This window comes from Micropterus salmoides, unplaced genomic scaffold (genome assembly GCF_014851395.1).
Source record: "Micropterus salmoides isolate LMB-PRFRI ecotype aquatic unplaced genomic scaffold, ASM1485139v1 Ms_hic_scaffold_7, whole genome shotgun sequence".
Classification (NCBI taxonomy): domain Eukaryota; kingdom Metazoa; phylum Chordata; class Actinopteri; order Centrarchiformes; family Centrarchidae; genus Micropterus; species Micropterus salmoides.
Genome location: NW_024044459.1, coordinates 6220989 through 6232099, shown reverse-complemented (window position 1 = coordinate 6232099; position 11111 = coordinate 6220989).

Below are 11111 nucleotides of genomic sequence, written 5' to 3'. Positions count from 1 at the left end.
CACTTGGGAATTACCTGGATTTCTGCATAAATTGGTCATAAAATATGATCTGATCTTTATTTAATTGACAACAACAGTCAAACATAGTCTGCTTAAACTAATATCACCCAACAATTATATGTTTTTATGGTTTTATTGAACACACTGTGCAAACATTCACAGTGCAGGGTGGGAACAAATGGCCTTACATTGCCTTACAGGCAGCGAAGCAGTCCCAAACCATGATTCCCCCTCCACCATACTTCACAGTTGGGATGGAGTTATGATGTTGGTGTGCTGTGCAACCCATGTAGGGTTGTGTGTTCCTTCCAAACAACTTAACTTTGGTTTCATCATTTCATAGAATAATATGCCAATAGTGCTGTGTAACATCCAGTTGTTCTTTTGCAAACTTCAGATGTGCAGCAATGTTTTTTCTTTTGGACAGCAGTGGGTTCCTCCGTGATGTCCTCCCATGAATTCCATTCTTGTTCAGTGTTTGACGTATTGTAGAGTCATCAACAGAGATGTTAGCATGGTCCAGAGATTACTGTAAAGCTTCAGCTGACACTTTAGGTCCTCTTTAGATCCTTTTTAACCTCATTGAGCCTTCTGCGCTGTGCTCGTTCAGTCATCTCTTCAGGACGGCCACTCCTAGGGAGAGTAACAACATTGCTGAACTTTCTCCATTTATAGACAATTTGTCTTACTGTGGAGTGATGGACATCAAGGCTTTTAGAGATAGTTTTGTAACTCTTATGGAACTCAACAATTCTTAATCTTAGGTCCTCTGAGAGCTCTTTTGTTTGAGGTGTGGTTCACATCAGGCAATGCTTAAATTAAAATAGGTGTGTGTTTTTTATAGGGCAGGACAGCTCAAACCAACACCTCTAATCTTGTCTCATTGATTGGACTCCAGGTTGGCTGACTCCTGACTCCAATTTGCTGTTGGAGAAGTCATTAGGCCTAGGGGTTCACATACTTTTTCCATCCTGCACTGTGAATATTTACATGGTGTGTTCAGTAAAAACATGAAAACATATAATTGTTTGTGTGATATTAGTTTAAGCAGACCATGTTTGTCTATTGCTGTGACTTAGATGAAGATCAGATCATATTTTTTGACCAATTTAAGCAGAAATCCAGGTAATTCCAAAGGATTCATATACTTTCCCCTGTGACTGTATAGTAAAGAATAATACTTCCAATTTAGGTTTTTTTTTCAAAATAAACCACATAATGTTTTTCTCATTCTGTGGCTCTTTACATTGTACTCTGGCCTGAAAGTTTTATTAGCTTAACCCCTTACTTGTGCTTAAAGATGAACAAACAAGGCAAACAACACCACACATTAGAACACTCCACGCACAGAAACTCAACTGAAACCCATTTTCCTTTAAACTGCACTAAATGACCTGCAGGAATGGAGAGTGCAATATGTCCGCCCACAGACACAACAACCCAATACATTTCCTGCCATACATGGGCCAAGTGTTGTTAAGCTTTGTGCTGTTGCATTTCTGTGGGGTTTAGATTTGGATAAGCTGAGGCATCACTCAACTCATGTAAGCCCCCAGACCTCAAGTCAATTGCATTGACATTTCCTGTGCTCTGTGTGCTCCAGTCTAGCCTTGGGCGAGTGAAGATGTAATTAACAGGCACTAGATTTCATGGCCTATGTGACCTTCTCTTGTGCACATCTTAACGAGTTCTCCATTTTAGAGAGACACTTGAAAGTGCATATGGATGAGCTTTTAAATGTGTTCTTTAAACAAAATGTACCTTGAAGGGAAAATCCTTCCTAACATGGAGTTATAAATAAATAAATAAATATGTTAAAATGTTCTCTTGTTAAAATGTACAGCTCAGTTTGGACCAAGACTAAATCAAAATGCTGGAAATCAGGGGAGAGACAAAGACTGACTAACTGTCAGGGGCACAGGGTTTTAAGCCTTTATTGGTGCATCTCAGAAAATTTGAATATTGTACAAAAGTTAATTTTTTCAAAATTCATTCAAGTCAAAAAGTGAAATGTTCACATATTCTAGCTTCATTACACAAAAAGTAAAATCCATCTCTCAAAATATTAGAATATTTGAATAAAGAAGAATAACATGTAATAAGAATAAGAATACAGAAATGTCGACCTTCTGAAAAGTTGACAGTTGACTGTCAAATCAAGCACATTGTAACGCCATGCTCAGCAAACCAGTTACTAGTTGTTTTGGCACTGTGGGCAGGTGCCAAGTCCTGCTGGAAAAGGAAATCATCAGCATCTCCATAAAACACGTTAGCAGATGGAAGCATGAAGTGTTCTAAAATCTCCTGCTAGACGCTGCATTGACTCTGGACTTTATAAAACACAGTGGAACAACACCTGCAGATGACATGGCACCCCAAATCATCACTGACTTGGATTCTGTTCCTCTCCACTCATCCTCCAGACTCTGGGACCTTGATTTCCAAATGAAGTTAAGAATTTACTTTCATCTGAAAAGAGGACTTTGGACCACCGAGGAACTTCTTTTTCTCCTTAGCCCAGATGAGACGCTTCCTACGTTATCTCTGGTTCCAGAGTGGCCTGACATTTGGAAGAACACTAGTAGCTCATTTCCTGGACACGTGTCTGGTGGCTCCAGCCTCAGTCCACTCCTTGAATTGGCTTAGTTTTAAAATCCTCTCAAGGCTGCGGTAATATCTGTTACTTGTGCACCTTTTTTCTGCCAGACTTTAACCTTGTAGTCAACTTTCTATGAAAATTCTTTGATACAGAACATCAAAGTCAGCCCTTTCAGCAATGACTTTCTGTGGCTTACCCTCTTTGAGGAGGGGGTCAATGAGTGTCTTCTGGACAACCATCAAGTCAGAAGTCTTACCCATGATTCTGGTTTTGTGTACTGAACCAGGCTATGACATTAAAGGCTCTTCTCAGATCGACATTTCTGTACTATACATTCTTTACTTGGTGCTTTGAGCCAAATGCTAACGTCAGCATAGTAACATGGTCACACTAACTATACTAACATGCTAATGTTAAGCAGGTGTAATGTTTACCATACAAAGTACAGCAGAGTTTGATGGGAATGTCATTAGTTTTGCAGTTGTATTTAGTCATAAACTAAGTGTTAATTTTGACCCGATGCTTTAGTGCGTCTAGATGCAGGAATTAAAATCTTTCTGACAAATTATTTTATGTTCAGGCCAAGTCATAATACAATTTATACAGAGGAGGCCCCCACATTACTCTGCGACACCTACAAAAATTTTGAACAGCTTTTTATTGCCAGTTTGCTTTTATTTAATTTCTATGCCATTTTTAAACTATAAAATAAAAATGTCTTAGTCGACCAACTTTTCATTAGTGGGTTATCGTGCAGATTACATGACTTTCACCGTGGGCCAATGCCCGTGCTGTTCAAACTACACAACTTGCTGTCTTGTGATGGGAGTCTTGAAGTGACTGTGGCGTTCACAGTACGTGACTGATATTGGGTCACACACTACACGAGCTGACAACGGCTGGGTCTCCGAACCATGTTTTGTCAAGGAAACACACAAGATAAAACAAATGTGAAACAGGAAATGACGCAAACCTACACACAAAATAGCTGTTATTATAAAGCTAGCAATGATAAATACAAAGAATATGAGTGAAAGAATTGATTGGCACCAAGGTTATTATAGTTTTGGAATTTGCATTAGTTTTTATTATTATTATCATGTTTACTTTTTGCTTTCAATTTCAGTTGAGTTTTTAACATGGGTTTGCTAGTTTAGTTTTTTGAAAATGCTTAGTTTTAGTTTAGCTTTTATTAGTTTTAGTGCTAGTTTTAGTCTTTGTCGCTGCATGATGCCAAGCTCAGTTCAGTTTAGCTTAGTTCAGTTTATTCACAAAACATTAAAATTCAAGTACAATAATAATAAATAATGCAGATTTGTGAAAATTGACATTTAATTGAGATTAAGTTATCTGTAAATGCTCCGTACTTGTATAGCGCCTTTCTAGTCAAAGCGCTTTTACACTACATCTGCATTCACCAGTCATACACATTCATACACTGAGCCTAAGTGCTCAAACGGAAACTAACATTCACTCATACACTGGCGGAATAGCCGCCAGGGGCAATTCGGGGTTCAGTATCTGAAGCTTGTATGTAGTGCCCCAAACACTAAGCAAACATATTTGAAGTACTAACACATTAATTAAATAGATACTACAAATAAATGAAGCACATGCAGTCTATACAGTATAATTTCTAACCTACAGAAAACCAAAAGAACAAACTACCCTAATCCTAGAGTGGTCCCATAAATTTCATTACATCAGTCTGTAGCTCTATCATTCTTGGTTAAATAGGTGAAATACAATAAATGGAGGTGAAATACAATTGAGGGACAGGCAAGAAATAAGATAGTTTAGGCCCCCCTTGGAACCACAAACAACAGGTCCCTAGCACCCTGAAGGCAAGTATGACGGATAAAGCAATCGTGGCAGGACAATGCACACGCAGCGTGTCAGCTCTTCATGTGGAGGACAAAAGCATAACACACTCGCGGCTCACCAACAAGTGCATATCGGCTAATCCATTTCCGCCAGCTGCCATCTCTCAATGGCTGGATGTGGATCTCGAGTCAGCCGACTCCTCCACTGTTAGGACTGTGGATTATTTGATCTTGTCATGTTTAGGATTTTGTAGTTAAGTCTTGTCCTTGTTCATTCACATGTTTAAGTTTTCTTACTATCTGTCTTGTCCCGTATTCTAGTTCTGCATTCTTATCCGTGTCTTAGTGTCTACTCCTGGTCCGCGTACTTCAATATTTTTTGTCCATGTTTGCTCTGCATTCTGTTTAATCTTCAGTCTGTTTTCCCTGTTAGTTGTAGTTTTTTTGGTGTATTAGTGATCTGTCTGCTTATGTTCTGGTTCAGTTATTTATATTCTGTTTCTTCCTGGTTATTATTAGTTTCCCAATGGCCTTATTGGTGTCTGTCTGTTTTCCCCTGCTGTCTCTCTGCCTGCCTGTGTCTCATTAGTCCTGATCCCCCTCACCTGTGTTGCTCCCGCCCCACTCGTTTGTGAGTGTGTATATGCCTGCTTGTGTCTCCAGTCTTTGTCACGTCCTTGCGTCATATGTTGAGTGTTCTCACGTTCTCTGTTTTTGGATCTTACCTTTGGATCGCACTTTGTTCTTTGTTTTTGGATTATAGTTCTGTTGACTCTTGCCTCAAGCTCCCGTGGAAGCTTGTTTAAGTTTTGAGTTAATAAATATTTTCTGAACTGCACCACCTCTCGAATTGTCTGCATTTGGGTCCACACCTCAGTCTGCACTCAGCTCACCCACGACATCCAGATATTTGGCATGCTAGATATCTGGCTGGCATCTATAATGTGTCAGCGATGCGTAGGGGAAGCGTCGTTGAGTAGTTCACACATAACGGTCGATCACTTATTTACCCCTGATCACAGCTCGAGTGTGACGCCAAGCTCACTGACCGCTAAATTAAACTTTATTTGGGAGCTGTCACTGGGACAAAAACATTAGGGGATTGTTGCAACACAATTATTAAATGCACAGAACAGATCGGGTAGGCAGCACAGATCGGACAACCACACTCTAGTTAGCCCGGACTGGGAACTCTGAGTACTAGGGGAGTGTTGGTGTTTGTTTACACCGCTAGTACAGAAGCTTTGGACTGCAGGGAGGAAGAGGTTTTCAGGCCCAGGCCCAGAACCAGAGTTGGCAGAGTGGGCAATGGAACCAGGCTCAGCAGCCTCCCAGTGGACACGGACCAGGAACAAACACAGCTCCCAAGACCAATGGAGGCCGATTTGACAACAGGGAATACTGTACCCAGGTGATTTACAGTGGCTCCTGCCAGGACTATGTCTCAGAGGAAGATAAAGACACAGTGGGCTTAGGCGGGGACGGGAGAGGCGTCAAGCGGGAGGGGAGTTAGTTTGTAGTGAGTTCACTTGTATCATCATACATCATCCATTGTGTTGATAAGTCTTTGAGTATTTAATTCAAGACCTTTTATTTGTCCTAGAGGAACTATTAGTTTTGCCGCAGAGGGAATAAATTCGTTAACAACGACAAATTAAAAATACAGGCATACAGACATACAGGTATATAAAAACATCCAAATAAATTTCAAGTATGCCTTATATGCAGACGCTACCTATTCTTGCAGAGAAATAGCAGAGTATGAAGGAGAATTTATATCTGTTAGAGGAAGCAGGAAGTACTTGTTCTTGTGAAGTTATTCACAAGCAACGAGGGGAACCATTGAGTCACACTCCGACGTAATCAGATGGCGCCAGTGTCCCTGTCACAGCACTGAAACGGCACTTTTAGGAGTTTTCAATGACTTGATTTTAACTGTTGACTCAGGAGTCTCTGCCGTCCTAGTGCTCTTAGACCTCACTGCTGCCTTTGATACTGTTGACCACTCAATCCTCTTGTCACGGTTGGAAAACTGTATAGGAATCAAAGGTACTGCATATAGGTGGTTTCAATCCTATCTAACAGATAGCAGTTTCTCTGTCCACCTCGGTGATTATTCTTCTGAGACAGCCCCATTTGCCTGTGGTGTCCCTCAAGGTTCTGTCTTAGGCCCCGTCTTATTTTCTTTATATATGCTGCCCCTGGCCTCCATTTTTGAGAGGTATGAGGTCTCTTTCCACTGTTTTGGCTGTTAAACCAAAGGGCTCAATGCAGCCCCTGCTTGATTGTATTAAGAACATCAAAACATGGATGAACCAAAACTTCCTCAACCTAAATGGAGACAAGACAGAGGTCATAGTGTTTGGACATCCTGAACTGCTTGATGTGGATTCTCTCGGCCCTTTGAGTTCAAATAATCGCTCAACTGTGGGGGGTCTTGGTGTTGTATTGGATAGTGCGTTTAAATTTGATAAACAGATGTCCGCAACTGTTAGATCCTGCTTTTTCCTGTTGAGAACTATAGCCAAGGTAAAGGCCCATCTCCCACCTAAAGATATAGAGAGGGTGATTAATGCCTTCATAACTTACCTCCTTGACTATTGTAACTCCTTATATGTGGGCTTAGACAAGTCATCTATTCAGCGCCTGCAGTTAGTCCAAAATGCTGCTGCCCGCCTCCTGACAGGAAAGAAGAGGCACCACATCACACCTGTGTTGCGCTCCCTCCACTGGCTTCCTGTACATTACAGGATTGATTTTAAAATCTTACTTTTAACTTTTAATCAGCCAAGTTAAGGGTGGAAAAGTAGAAACTTGAGCTAGAGAAAGAGAAACTTTATTAGAAATATAGCTATTAAAGCGAAGGGCCAGCTACACAATCGAGGATGACTGTGTGTTTATGAATACCTAAATAATCCCACACATGAGTAATCTTATTTTATTTCTAAATATACACAATGTAATGAATAAATTATTTATTTACAAGCAGTTTACAAGTCTTATTTCAATCTGAAAACCATAAAAAATCAAGGTGATATTCTCAAAACATCTACCCCAGTAGAAATCAAATGACTTTTTCTTGGAACCATAGGCTACAATTTCTGATTTATGTTACTGGTTTGACAAGCTGTCACATCTTCCACTGCAGCTTGTTCTCTGTTAAGTTCCACCTCTGGTGTTTTCATGGTAAAGATCCTACTCCACCAGTCAACATCGATTCATGCAGTATTCTCCTCAAAGCATTTGGCCCGTGCTTCTAGATCTAAGTCAGTCTAGTTGGCTTGCATCTCTCTCTCCAGTTAATCCAGTTGAATGCACCTTGGACTGATTTGTGGAGAATCAATTATGGCGTCAGCACAGACTAAGAGGTTGTTACTGTTATTATCTAATGTTATTGTTGAAGTGAAGGTTTTTCAGAAGGAATGCTGCTGCCTTGATCTGTCTGACTGTATACATCAATCTAAGCTGTGAGCTTGTCGAACTCTAAGAAAAGCCCACAGATGCGTGACTTCCGGTTTTGTTGACATCAGTTCCAATCTTTGCAGATTTTGCCATTTGCTGTGGCAGAAGAACATGGATGGATGGATAAAGTTTGCATTCAGGTTAGTATGGGTTCTAGCAAGGTGTTAAGTGTTCTGAAAGAAGGAGGAAGGAAGATAAGGTACTGTAATACCTTCCAGAGGCAAGACAACACACACAACTTGGGATCCATAATTTGAACCTTCACAAATTAGAACAGGTTGCAACAATCTAATGGTTATTTCAGCAGTACAGTATTGTAAAATAAGTATTTTAAGCAAGTAAAAATTATACTTTTGGTTTACATACGTTTATGGTTTCCTTTTCTTGCTGCTGGATACAAAACTGTGCTACTGTCACAACTGTAATATTTTGCCAAATAAATATTTTCTGTTTCAATATTGTTGGTGTTTACATTGTACTTTTCAGCACCTCTCAGCAGCTTACTTTCACTCTAGAACAATGTATGGAAATGTAAATATAAGCCTATGAAAGACAAAATTGCTTTAGCCTGTTGAAAAACGCCTAAAATAACATACCCAAAATGAATCAGGAATAACAACCATTTGGCCTAGATGCATAATTCTGGTCTTCTTTGAAAGGTCAGAAGCTAAGGAATATAAATCCATTGTAAATTAACATTTATTTTACCATTACAGACTAAATAGAGTCTGCCTGGTAAAGAAAGCTATATTTTTAATGCTATAAACCATCACAAGACAGATTATAATGCAACTGAATATCTTCTAATACATCTGGAATGCAATTGTAACTGTAAATTTGATGAAAATAAACTATTATATACCAGGCTAATGTTCGTTTGCCTGGTATAATAAAAAAATATATAATATTTTGGCAATATTTACTGTTGACTTTTTTTGGGAGTTATCTTTAAAACATCATTTATGTCCATACAACCATGTTCCAACAGTGAAATATAGATAAAAACAGTATTTATATATTTATCAATATTCTTGTGACCAAAAGCACTCCCATGCTTTACAGGCGTGTAGCTTGAGAACGGAACATCCCACAGTGATTGGGGGGAGGCGCAAGAAAGACCGTGTGTTTCAAAGCGGCACTTCTCCTCTCTGCAGAAGAAGGCGAGAGAAGACGGGCACAGCTCCCAGGTATTGCGCAATAATCAAGATGGCACCCGTAGATATTTTTAGCAACAAATCAGCTGATTGTTGGACTGAAAATGGCGAAAATTGCAAAAGTAAGTCAGCAGTTTTGACAATTGCGTGCTGGGGCGTTGGTGTTTAGATTTAGAACAATGGTGTGTTAATGGTATATCCAATAATTTACTATTATGAAAAAGTGTCTGGTGCCAGTGCTTCATTTTGGTATGTGTTTATGGCATTTTGAATGCAGAGTTTCATTTTGAAGGAAATATGAGGAATTTTTTATGTGCAGTTTTGGGAATTTTGTTTAGAGTTTTGAAAAAAGGAGACATAGTTTTGAAAACGTATGTAAGCAGTTGTAAGTAGACATTTCACAAATGATGATGACTGCCCCCTATCAAGTCTCTCCCACACACACACACACACACACACACACACACACACACACACACACACACACACACACACACACACACACAGCCATGTCACATGGCAGTCAATGCGTCTTTCTAACAATGCAAAAAAATAGAATGTGCTTGTTAAAATGCATGAACCTTCACCCTGCCACCCCCAACAGTTTTTAATAGACTATCTCTGCCTGGTCAGCTGACCTGACGCTCCATGTCGGCCCAGAGAGCCTTCTCTCATTAAGCAGAGGCCTGTGGAGCTGTGGCAATTAACTTCAGCATGCTGACTGGTAATGACTGGCAGCGCTTTGTTGACATCTCGAGTCAGGGGTGGTGTATATGCGTGTGGTGGATGTTCACCGTCCGATGGTCTTCGTAATACGTTAACCAGCAGCCCCTCCTAGTCATGGTCACTGGTGCAGTGGATGCCTCGGAGAGTAAACCCCACCACCATCATTGTGTGTGGTAGTGTGGTGTGTCACAGCATGGTGCTTTCCATTTAACACTGATGGGAAATTAAAGGGAAAGTGGCTGCTCTGCCCTCCAGACCTGTTTTTGGCTGAGTTTAAACAAATGTGAGCTGTCCTGCAGTGACCTGGCACACTTGTAGCCAAATTTCTGGTAGTTGTTATAAAATGGACTGAAGCTGATTCAGTTTTCATTTTTGGATTCCAGGGCTTCCAGGGTCATCATTTACCAGCTAAACATGTGTCAGAACAGGAGTTGGACAGATGCACTATAGAGAGCAGAAGACCTCTACCACATCTGGTAGAGCTTATGTTCCCCTAGATCCAATGGCACTATGCATTGCTGCATACAGCATCATTTTCATTGTTTTTGTTTTAAGCTGAAACATCATAACTGGAGATTATTAATTAAATAAAACCTTTCTCATGGTCTTCAGTAATCAAACTCATGGTTCCATGCCACTGCCATACTACAGGACATAGTTCATAACCATGGATAATTGTTATGAGAGTTGAATACTGGACTCAAAGGTGGTGCTGTGCAGCTGTCTCCTACATTAATGTCCAATTTTTAGTTGACCCATCCACCCTGACCTCCTTCTTACATGGACTTAGCAGTTATCATAAACAATATTAGAATAATAACATTACCTGACTTCCTCCTTCCCTCTGGTCATAATTAACATAACAGACACTTGTGGGCATTGTCACTTGAATGTAGTATACATGTATGTTTTGTAGGGAGGACAGTCTCTTAAGTAACATGCCAGACACAATTTTAAACATCTGTAAATATTGGGAGAAAAATATATTAATGCTGGGTGCAAGAAAGCGTATGTATGCACTCTGGGTGGGTTACAACCATTTGCAATAGTAACAACACCTGACCTCTCTTAGAGAAATGCAATAAATCCCACTGGATTTGTTTTTTTAAATGCTAAACTGAGTTTATCCTCCCTGTCCTCCCTCATCCAGCTGCACTGCTTTCACGCTTGTTTGGTGTTGTGCTGATCACTGTGACATTTGCATGAATTTCATCATCAAAGTGCAGCTGTCGGCCACCATTGCCTGGAAATGAGGTTGGCAATGTGTCCATAAATCAGAAATCAATTTTCCATTTGCCTACAACAATCCTCTACCACTCATGGATGACAATGCAAGAATGTTGAATA